The following is a 12,734-nucleotide window of genomic DNA, read 5'->3' on the forward strand; positions in this document are numbered from 1 at the left end:
CTGAAAAGCCTTTTTGGGGAGATTAATAAAGTTATTATTATTGCCCCCGCAGGGATTTCGCCCAGAAGGCGAGATCCCGAGGAGGCACTCTAGTAACTCGCGCGTATATTAAGGAAAGTACTTACAGTTGAAATATACAGTCACAAAGTCAATATAGAAAAAATCTCGATTTGCTTGACCAGGGGCCGCGAGGAATCGGTAGGTAATGATGACGTTTCTATTGTTTGCGCCCGCAAGTACGAAATGGTTAGGATGACGTAAAGAAAGAACATCCCCAAGGGACCGCTTAGGTAGATTTTGTGACATTTATTGTGCAGTCATACTTCGACACTCTTTAGCGTTACGCGGTTATCAGTGACATTCTGTGGAGCAGTTGTTTCAGTGAAAGTTATGGACCAAAATTTTAACGACACTCGTTAAAGCGCAGAAGAAATTATAAAGTGCGTATAAATGTGTATATATAAACACTTGGAGAGTTTGTTAGACACGAGTTCACAAATCTTTCATTGGAAACCTTGCAAGACACTCTTTCTGTCTCTTTTACCGGAGTAAGACTCAGCTCCAAACAAGCAAGACGAGTTGAGCAACAGCTAGCTTCTCACTAGCAGCACGATGTACGATTACAGAAATTCGCCAACAATCAAATTCTGTGCTGACTTATTCCCCGCTCACAGATGTCCTTCCGCTATAAAGTTTAAAATAAGACTAGAATGCGCGAGTGCGAATTAATCAAACGTCCTTTTATTAAATTTCTAAGGCTTCCTTTCCGGCAAATAAAATGAACTGAATGTAAAAAGTGAAAGAAAAATAGCGAAAAATTCAACTGCTTATTAAATCTTTTCTTATGGTTTAGAATAAACTATTCTCGAAACTTCCAGTCCAGTCCAGTCACTGGCAATGTTTTCAGGTCAGGTGCATGTTCTTTGCATAAGGAACTTTGTCACTTGGGCCTGATTAATACAAACGGGTAAGTGACGTTTACTGAAAATTCGAGGACTTCGAGAAGTGAGATTCTCTGATATCTCAGGTCACCGTAGTATTCGGATCTGTATCGTACGCCAGTGTTTGTTTACAATTGGTGATAACAGAGATTACGAGTAAATGAACTTTCCAAAGTTTGGCTCAGAAAGTTTAGTCAAACTTATTTTCTTGTCAAGGGCTGCTGCAGTCTAAATTCGAATGATATGTCGCAATAGAAACCAAACACTGAGTTTTCCTGGTTGAAAAAGTGTCAATCAACCAAGTAAGACAACAGCGAGCAAAAGGAGGTAAAATGGAGAAACCCCTCAAATCACACGTACACGTTTTCGTCTAGCGCGCTTGCTTTTGGTGGGCCGAAAAGGCTTTTAGTATGACATACAGGAAGAATGGTTTCTTCAAAAGGACCCTTTCACACCGGCTAAATATATATACCCTTGATGCTATAACATTCTGAAATATGGTAAAATTCACTGTATCAACAAAGCACGAAACATTACTTTCTTTGCGCGGGTGTTAAAAATAGAAAGGAAGCCTAGATCAAGATAAAGTATAGCTTGAAAGTAAGGTTAAGAAATGTGCAACAAACTTTGTAAAGATGAACTATAGATTAGCTTTCGTTTTCTCGTACGAGCGTTTTGAAAATGCCGTTTTTTGCATAATTTGCTTCGGGCCTTCGACCAGGTTTAGGCCGATTTTAAACATTCCTGTTTTTCGCAAAGACGGAGCTTCGCTGGATCTTTTAAATATTGTTTTTTAAAATAGTTTACCAAAAGGGTTTTTTTTCGGTGAGATAAAAAAAATCGAATTTTTTGATCCGGGGCCGGATTCTCGATATTTACTGAGAACGGTTCTTAAATTTCTGCGTTCGCGTGTTATTGAAAAGCGCTATCTTCGAGAAACTTAACCTCATTAATTTATGCAAGTATCTCTCACAGATTACGACAATTCGTTTTGAACAATTTTGTTTTATTTTTTTTTTGTTTGACAGGAACTGACACAACTGCATTTGCAGGATTTCGCGCCTGCAAATGTTTGAAAGATCATTACCGTACGAATTTGTTTGGGGCTTGTAAGCCATGCGAGCTAGGATTAGAATGTCAAGATGAGTCTGTAAATCTTAAAGATGGCTTTTGGTGGAGATGGGAAAGTAAGACACACCGTGAGCTGTACAGAAACTTCACCAAAACCGTAAAGGACTCCTCATTTACTCCTGAATTACACAACGCGAATGATTCCGGTATTGAATACCCGTACACCATTCCTCAACCGTACAGATGCCCCATGACAGAAGCTTGTGAGGGAGGTTTGAATTCTTCATGTGAGGCTGGTTATGAAGGACCATTATGTGCAGTTTGCAGTGGTGGATATTATAAACAACTGAAGAAATGCAAACTGTGCCCAACTAAAGGATGGATGATCGGACAGCTTGCAATTATGGGGGCAATAATTATTTTACTGGTTATTCTGGTGGTTTGGAGAAGCAAGAAAGAGAGCAAAAACGATATTGGACGATCTTTTCTTGATGAGGTCCTTGGAAAGATTAAAGTTATAATTGGCTTTTATCAGGTGACGTCTGGTATATTGGAGGCCTTTTCATACATAAAATGGCCTAGAAGTCTTTCTTTTATTGGAGAATATTCCGAAATTGCCCAGGGGAACATTCTTCAGATAGCTCCCCTCCACTGCGTCCTTCCCAGCTTGGAACTTGATGCATTCGGAAGTCTGTTTGCAACTATGGGATTGAACATTGCAGCAGTCATAGTCGCCCTTGCTAGCCTTGCCCTTGCCACTTGGACATCGACACGACATATTCTGAATGAAGAGGCAAAAATGAAGAAAAAAGGGCATATTAAAGCTGTCGTAAAGAGAAATCTGTTTTTCTTTCTTTTCGTGACCTATCTGAACACTTGCGTAAAAACAGCTCAAGTTTTGCCTCTTGCCTGCCACAAGATCTGCGTTAACGAAAAAGATGAAAGCTGCGAGGAGTATTTAAAGGCCGACTACAGCATTAACTGTAATGGGGAGAGATACAGCCGATTTGTCTTCGCAGGATACTGTTCCATTGTGTATGTGATTGCCCTGCCTGGTGCTGCTTTTATAGCAATTTGGAAACGACAGAGAGGTGAAAAGAAAAATGAAACAAACGACACAAATGGTCACGAAGATCAAAGCACCGAGCAAACCGGACTTCGTTTCTTACACGAAAACTACAAGCCTCATTGTTGGTATTGGGAACTGGTGGAGACAGTTCGAAAGGTTATTTTGACCTCTGGATTGATCCTTGTGGGTGGTGAAAGCAGAATTTACATTGGATTGGCTTTGGTTTTCTCTGGTTTGTATGGGATGTATTTCGCGCTGAACTCGCCAATAACTGATCCATTCGAAAACAAGCTTGTGCTTTCTTCACTTGCCGTTACCTTCGTAAACCTTGCAATAGGAGTCGTCAGCACAATTCCGGATGAAGGTTTTTCGTCATCAGTCGACCCAATCTTGGATAGCTTGTTGTTCAATGGCTTGGTCATTGTTGCCAACTCCTTGGTCATTGGACTACTTGTCGGTAAGTAAGGATAATACAAAGTATTTGTCTGTCAAAACATCCTGCTACATGTTACAGGCGTAACCCGTGCTAAATACCTCCATGGAATTCCATGGAATTCCGTGGAACTCCATGAAATACCGTGGATTTCCATGGAGTTCTCCATGAATCTCCATGGAATTCCATGGAATATCCATGGAGTGTCCTTTGAGTTCCATAGAATTCCATGCGGTTTGTATGGGAATCCATAGAAATTCATTAATAAAGCAACTAATTAACTGGTTAACTGCATGTTCAAGTCTAAACTTTTTATTGGACAGAAAAATAGAAAACAAGGCAGCTTTTTAAAAGCAAAATAATGCCTAAGTTTAAATTATCCAACTATTGTAACTTGTTCTTGTTCACCTTTCATGCTGAAACTCAGCGTAATAAATGTTTTTGCGGGCGACAAGAGGAGCCCGCAGTCCTAGTCTCCAGGTTGTTATTACGCATGAGCCGCTTGTAAGTAGCCAGCATTCGTTTGGACGTCCACTAAGAATGAATGGAATGCACAAAACGCAATTTGATCACGTGCGTTTCGACCTTCTACCCCTCGTAATCTGATCACGCGTGTTTTGACCATCTGCCACGTGAAAGTTACGCAAAGCACAGCATTGAAGCAAAAGCGTTTGGACCTCCGATCGTTGTCTCCCACACTCCCTAACCATTGGTTATTACTAGTTCCTAACTATTAAGGAAAAAAGGTTTTTGTGTGCTTAATAAAAAATGATCCTGTGTAAATAATAAAATGTAAGTATAAAAAATTGTTTCTAGTGAGATTGTCTGCCAACTATCTAGCAAAATCAGAGTTGCATTTATATGAGAGGATCTATTTTTTATAACAACATGAAGCCGCGTCAATATAATAAATAACTATGAGTGATCCCACGAGGCACGAAGCTGTCGATATACAAAATGTCTTGAGGTTGAGAGTTGAGACTCCAGTCCAACCTGAATGATGACCGAGAGCACTCTGCATCTGCTTTGCATGGAGTTATTCGAGCTACATTTTTAGTCACATCTGTGAATATGTGCGCTTATTTTCAAAGGCTCCCTCACTTAGAAGAACAATGACATATATTTTTCTCTCACTGATTTACTCTTCAAGAGCGTCGGAATGGTGCATTTAACTCTGAAAGGGACCACATCTTTTAAAGACAGACAAATTGAGGTATTCTTCATGGAATTCCTGATCTGAGTATAAAAGGATGTTCAGCAAGCGAAAACAGTTGCGAAATATGAAATTCCGAGCGAAATCAACACTGTTGAAAATTACTCTCAGCATCTTTCATTTGCTCATATTAAACTCAATCGTGTTTTTTTTTCAAAGTGGTCACTAAAAAGCCTGGATTTCGACAAGAGTGATTTTACTTTTGAGTTCCCCTTTTTAGAAGAAAAAACTACATTTTTTTACATAATTTACTGGTTGAAATAGACAAAGAACAGCTAAGCAGAGGTCTCGATGTTTTGGTTTAACAAAACAGCTAGTCTCTATACTAAAATCCTTGACACGGATGGCTCTTCAAAGTGACCAACTGCATAGATTTCTATCTCATGGTTAGCACAATCAAGGTCGTTACTAAATTTACATCGTTAATTATACACATCAACTACAATGAAAATTAAAGTATCGAGAATCTCACTTCACCTGACTGATAACCATCTATTTTGATTAAACTTGCTGCTTTTGCGCTTTACTTTGCATTTTGAAGATAGGTCTTCGATTGCAGGGTTGTCAGTCCACCTTATTTTCCGTAAGATCGTCGAGATCAAATAGTTTCTGGGCGGCCATAGCTTGTTGTCAAATGTACCGAGCCTAGCGTAGCTAAAGGGATGAGTCTCAAACTATATTTAGCAGGTGGGGGACGCGACGCCCACCCCTCGTAACGGTAAGCTCTCGACCTCAACGAACTAAGAAAAAAATAGTGAAGACACTAGACAGTCTACACGGGCCATTATTTTCTTACTTTGTTTGATCAGCATTACAAGGCTATGCACATGTACAGTTTCTGCATGTTTTTTCTGATCACGATCTATTTTGACGTCAAGAGACGTCAAGACTTTTTGTCATTTCATGACATCCCTGCTCCTCAGAACGGCTAAACCTCTTGGTCTCAACCATTTTCTTCTGCTAATATTCTTAATGACCATTTTTCTTCTTTGGGAAAAAAGGCTAGCTAGCACAATTCCAACGCCACAACAACATCTTAATTACGTTAGTCATTGCAAAGAACCATCCGACGAAGTGAAATTTCAGATACTCTCCATACCAAACAACAAGTCTTATGGTCTTTAGTAAAATCCAACTAGTGGTCTGTATCAATGCTGCGCTCTGATTGGATAAGCTACTACTAGGCTATATGTTATAGCCCACTAGTAGCGAAGAGCGCCGGATTTTTAGCGGCAAAAAGGGATTTACGTCTAGCTTTAACCAGCTAAAAGTTGTTTTGTCTCGATATTTTTAAGCAACTAGTTGGATTTTATTAAAACAATTATTCCTCTCGCCCTCATGGCCTCTGAGTCAAAAGCCCATTCGGCCTTCGGCTATTGACTCAGAGCCCATTCAGGATCGAGGAATAATTTTGTTAAGTATTCACCTCCCATAAAATTATTTAAGTCTGCAAGTAGTATCATAGCTCCTATTCAATCGGAAATATTGAATATCTCAGTAACATTAGGAAAATATCCTTCAAAACTTAAATTGTCCAAAATAACTCCAATATTGAAGAGTGGCGAAGATAATGATGCGAATAAACTACAGACCTATATTCTTATCTAACTTTTACAGAATTTTTGAAAAGATCGTGTACAACAGAATGAAAGATTATATTGACAAACATAAATGTATGTTATTCACCGGCTGGGAGGTCCATTTTGGGAGAAACTGTTCCCGAGGTCTTGAGTACCACCCGAGGCCGTAGGCCGACGGCGGTATTTCAGACCGAGGGCACAGTTTCTCCCAATACGGACCGACCTTTTATTTTTTTTCCTACTGAGACTTGAAAGTTTCTGGAAAATTTTCCTTCACTCTCCAACCTATGTGTGTTGAAGTAGGACGCGTTTGTGTTGATGAAGCGCGCGATCGATTGCAAACCAAAACAAAACATTACAACATGACTTTTAGCTCGATAATTTATTTTAAGGCACTTAATGCTCTCTTTTAAAATAAGGAAAGGTTTTTGTGTCTTGCTAGACAACTCATAATCTGAGTGTCAAACAAGAATAAAAGAATTGACGAGCTTGATATTAAAAGCCCCAAGGTGAAAAATACAGAAAGGGTTTTTTTCGGCCGAATAATTCAAAAATTGCTTTAAGATTATCAATTGAGCGGGATCAAAACTGTACAAAAGAGCTAATTACACATACCAGTTTTAAGGTTTTGAATTGAATTCGAATAGAAGAAGGCGATTTGAGTAACAAAAGATAAACAAAGAAATGAAAACGGCGATAACCGACGGCTGGAAAAGTGATTCGTGTTGTTTATTTAAGATTGAAAGCTAACTGCAATCATTGAAAATGGAAAACAGAACTACAAAAATAAAAGAGCAAAAATGTCCAATAAACGGTGCATAAAAGCAAGATTGCAGTACTTACAGCGCGGTTATAAAGATGGTGAAGCGACATCACGAGCCACCTGTTTTTCTTTACTTTAGCTGTTTTCCTGACTTACTTGCTTGATTATCCCTTCAAATTTTCTGTCTGAATAATAAAATTCACTTTTCCCTAGCTAATTCTAATAATAGCGCAAGTTTTGAAAGAAAAATGGTTTGAAAATGACGGTTTTTGCTCATTCACAAACAACAAACAAACTTGTGAATGAAGCTGCCAACGATTCCGCCCAGGTTAGCGGACAAGATCGTAAAATAACGTCCACTCTCGTATCCAATCACATTGCAGGATTTGGAAGATTGTGCCCGCTCGCAAGCTTGGGAAAAAAAATTTATTGTATGGCTCCAAGTATTGCTTTCGTAAAGGTCACTCGACTAGAGATTGTAAACGCAATACAAACTAATATGAATCAAGGTCTTTTTTCGTGTGGAGTCTTCATAGACCTCAAGAAAGCTTTCGATACTGTCGATCATTATATTTTACTCGACAAACTTAATCACTATGGTTTTCGTGGAATTATTAAAGACTGGTTCTCCTCGTATTTGAATAACCGTATGCAATCTACCCAAATCGGACCATACATTTCAAACAAAGCTGACGTAAGCTGTGGTATTCCCCAAGGATCTATCCTTGGCCCATTGCTTTTTTTATTGTATGTTAATGACATACATTAATGCTCGAATAAACTTAAGTTTTATCTCTTCGCAGATGATACTAATTTCCTTCATGCTGATAAAAACTTAAAGTCCTTAGAAAATATGGTAAATATTGAATTACGAAACCTCCACGAATGGTTAACATCCAATAACTTAACTCTCAATACTACAAAAAGTAACTTTGTAATCTTTCACCCTTATCACAAAAGAGTCACTTACCAACCGAGCCTCTACATGATAGATAACGAGAAAAATGGAAATGTAACTTTAGAGTCCAAAAATTTTATTAAATATCTTGGTGTGTTGGTTCATAAAAACGTTACTTGGAAATATCACATTGACAACATTACGGCAAAAATCAGTAAAACTATTGGACTAATTTCAAAACGTCGGCACTCCATACCTCGTCATATACTGTTATATATTTACCAAACATTAATCCATCTTCACCTAAACTATGGTATTGCTGCCTGGGATCAGGCGTCCAAGACTTCCCTCAATAAAATTTTAATTCTCCAGAAGAAAGTGCTCCGCATGATGTATTTTACGTGTATAGGTGAACACGCAATTCCTCTATTTATTCGACGCTGACATATTACCAGTGTCATTTATGTATTATAAAACTGTGGCTAGTCTAATGCACGATATTAACAGCAACAATTCGCCAACAAATTTCTTCAATTCATTTGAAAAAAACCTCAACAATTCATTCATACCATACAAGATCATCTACTTCAGGTAACTTTCACGTTAAAAGCTCAAAGCTGGAAATACACAAAAACTCCTTGTCTCGTTTTGGTGTAAAACTTTGGAATGAGATACCATGTCATATTAGAGATCTTCCTAAAAAGCAAGTTTCGAAAGTGCTTCACAGATTGCTTTGCGGCATCTTAAAAAGAGAAGATGACTATATTGAGACGTCATTAAAAATTGAAAAAGTTCGATAAACGGTTAAGTGAGTTCTGTACGATAGTATTTGTTTTTTTCTCACTCCGTCAATTCCTTTTTCGTCTTTCCTTAGTAGATTTAATGTAATTAAAATAAAACTATGATAGAAATATTATTTATTGTAACAGTTAAGTGATTTCTGTACAAAAGTATTGGTTTTTTTCGCACTCCGTCAATTCCTTTTTCGTCTTTCCTTAGTAGATTTAATGTAATTATAATAAAACTATGATAGATATATTATTTATTGTAACTTAAAATAGTTTCCTTCCTTTCCTTTCCTTTCACCTTATTTTTCTTTTAACTGGTCTGCCTAGATTAGCAATGGCTATTTCGCGTGCCAGCCTGTTGTAATCAATATTTTTATTAAAGAAAGTTGAAGTTCAAGGTGAAATCAGTTGCCATTAATATACCAAGTAATGTGCACAACCCGTTTTATTTCGATTGAGTGTAAGACTGACTACTTGTTTTCCAGACAAATTCGGAATCTGAAAAGACAGTAAGGTGGTAATGCTGTGATCCACAGTCCACGCTCGTCCGAGTACAGCAAGGTCCTTCCTCTCCGCGCAAAGTGTATTTGAAAATAAATTGAATCAAGAGAGGATAAAGGGGACAGAGAAGGCATTCCCCATACACACCCTATTCCATAGGTAATTCGTCTCGAGTTATTTTGAGAATTGGGATAAAGTTACCTCGCGCGCTGCGTGGATGTTTCGTGGAGGTTTCGCATAACTAAACGCCGTGCAAAAGATGCCGGGCGATGAAAGCGTAAAGAGATCGAGAGCATTCCTGAATATTGAAGCGAAAATGAATCGGCGCTCGCCTGGGAAAAGGGAATCGCTGGACTCTTTGTTCTCTTTGACAACCCGTGAAATCAGTTTAACTCGAAGTTGTCGTACCCTCAGTGCTTTAATAAAATGAGAAATTTCGCCGGTCTATTGAAACCCGGTCGTTTGTATAATAAAGCAAATAGGACGCCAAGTGTTATCTTTGTTGAATAATAAAAGAGAAATAAAAGAATAAATATCAAACCAGAAACTGCTTTCTTCAAACTGTAAATTAAAAATGATCCTGAGAGAATATTCAGTGTGTTAAGGATTTCCCTGCTGTACTGTTAGCTCTATACAAGAGAGGAAGGGCGATTCTTTTTTAATTTCCGTTTCGCTGACACAGCTTTAGCAGAAATCTCTCTTTAGTCGTTTTCGTCGACAAAACAAATAGCAATAGCGCTCTCCGCGTCCTCCGCTATTTTTTTCTGCGTCAATTCGTGAAGGACGCGTGGCTCTGAGCTTGGGTCATCCACGTGGAACACATTCTCGCTATGTGATTGGCTGTTGTCTAATCTCCCTTGGGATCTATGGTCTTAAAAATAACTCGAGACGAATTACCTATGGAATAGGGTGTGTATGGGGGATGCCTTCTCTGTCTCCTTTATCCTCTCTTGAATTAAATCTATGATGGCCTCGTTTTAATTTGAATGAATATATAATTTGTTTCAGTGCAATATGTTGCGTACATTTACCACAAAGTAAAAGAATGGCGCAAGAATCCAAAGTGGTCATTTTCATGCTGCCTGGCCTTGCTATTACCCCTGAGTGATTTACAAGGAGAAATAGTGGGATTAACTGAGAGGAATATATTGACACAGCAACTTCAAAGTGGCGGAATCGAAATGCCAACGATTGCTAATACTTTAAAGGAAAGCGGGGCAGTGGAGATTACTCTTGAAGATTATGATGTAGAACGCAAAGAAGAAGAAGAAGAGACTGCAAATAAATTCAGCGTTGCTCAAGGCCTCCTTTCACTAGCACAAGTAGGCATCCATAAACTGCCAAGGGGGACACAAGACACCAAACTGGAAGATCATGATTCGGAAAGCGAAGAAGAAGAAGACACTACAAACGCGGAGATAAGCGTTGCTCAAGGCCTCCTTTCACTCGCAGAAGTAGTCATCCACAAGCCGCCAAGGGGAACACAAGACACCAAACTAGAAGATCATGATTCGGAAAGCGCAGAAGAAGAAGAAGACACTTCTCAAAGCCTCCTTTCACTAGCACAAGTAGCCATCCACAAGCTGCCAAGGGGGACACAAGACACCAAACTCTAAGTAAATGAACAGTTTTAGGAAAGTTCAGGTGATGTAGTGTGACACGTAATATAATTGCAACCTGTTACAGCGTGAAAAATGAACAAATTATCTTATTATTGTTATTACTATTATTATTATTATTGTCATTATTTCCACTTCATTTACCTTCAGTTAAGAGAGATAAGAGATTAACTAGTATTAACTTATAGTATAAAGTAACGTAGCATGCATAACACTTTAAAATCATGCGTTTGAGTGAGTAAATTTTCTGCGTTTCATACTGACAGCCACCTGTCGTAACTAACAACTTGTCCAAGTTTTCGAATACAAGCAACATAAAGGAAACTAGCTACATGCGTATCGGTACGTGATGCTAAACTGACGGATTTATGGACTCTAATTTAAAACGACTCAGGACAAGACTAATCTTAAACTCAGTAATAAATCAGGTAGCATAGCTTAGGCTTGCGACTTATTCAATCAAGTGGTCTTGCACCACAGAACAGCACTCGATACACCTGAAAGACGTATCACAGTAGTGCTAGCAGTATACTATGTTGGAAATTAAGCCCCGTTGGTGCCTTCCACTGCCTTCCGTATGCCTTCCCTTTATTACTATGTATAAGTGTCTTCCTGCATACTAATTTAGTGCCTTCCTGCAAAATTAATTATGTGTCTAGTCAGTGTCTAGCTAGCTGGGTAAAAATGGGTTTCTCCATACCAATTATGTGCCTTCCTCCATATATAATGAAGTGGATAGTCGTTTCTTTTCATATGGAAGAACACAGTAGGAACAATAGGCTTGCCTAGCTTGCCCGGTAACTAACTTGAGCCCGGTTTTCGGACCGTCTATTAAAAAAGAATAGGAATAAGAGGAGCGATCACCTAGCAACGAGAGAAACGGCTTATGTCTTCTATTTAGCGCCAGAAAATCGTATATATAAACCAAATACATACACAAAGTGGTGATAAAAACTCTTTATTTCAATTTAGCTTATGCCTTCTTATTTAGCGCTAAAACTCGGATATATAAACAGAACACACACACAGACACAAAGTGGAGCTGAAAACTCTTTATTTCAAGTTTGTTTGACTATTACAAAACCGTTTTCTCCTTTCTATCTCAAGGAAACGACTAAGCTTTTCTCGCACCATTAGTCAGTTAATTATGGGAGTTAACGAGCTCACCGTTGAATACAAATTAGTTCAGCTCTATAGTATTGTTATGGAAACACACAAAAGAAAACAATTAATAACTTAACAAGGATCAATTAAAACACGCAACTAATCAATAAACACTCGCAATAAGACCAGATACGTTTCTTACGACACAAGAAATCAATTTTATGACCCTTTATTAAAATAATAGCAAAAAAAAGATTAAATACTCTATTAAAATAGTCAAAGAAGGCAAGCTATCGTTTTTTTTTTACACTGCGCACAATGTTTTACTTACCCCTCTCCCTTTCCCTTTTTATTTTCTTCTCTTCCACAATTTCATTCGTTACATTTTTTTTCCCTCCTACACAATTTTGATCTTTTCCTACCTCCTCCTCATTCATGATTTCCCTCCCCAACCTTTTTTATTATTTCTCTCCACAATCTTGATTTCCTTCCTCCTCCACCTCCTCATTTTTATTGTATATATTTTCCATCCACAAATACATCGACCTCATATCGACCCTACATCAACCCTAGACTCAACTTTTTTTCAACACTGCTTCGTGAATAGTAAAACAATATATAACCACCACCACATTTCTTTTTCCCACCACCACCACTACATTTCTATTGTTTCCCTCCGCCGTTTCACTATTCACGAAGCAGTGTTGAAAGAAAGTTGAGTCTAGGGTAGATGTAGGGTCGATATGAGGTCGAT

The sequence above is a fragment of the Porites lutea genome, chromosome 1 (assembly GCF_958299795.1).
Source record: "Porites lutea chromosome 1, jaPorLute2.1, whole genome shotgun sequence".
Taxonomy (NCBI): Eukaryota; Metazoa; Cnidaria; class Anthozoa; order Scleractinia; family Poritidae; genus Porites; species Porites lutea.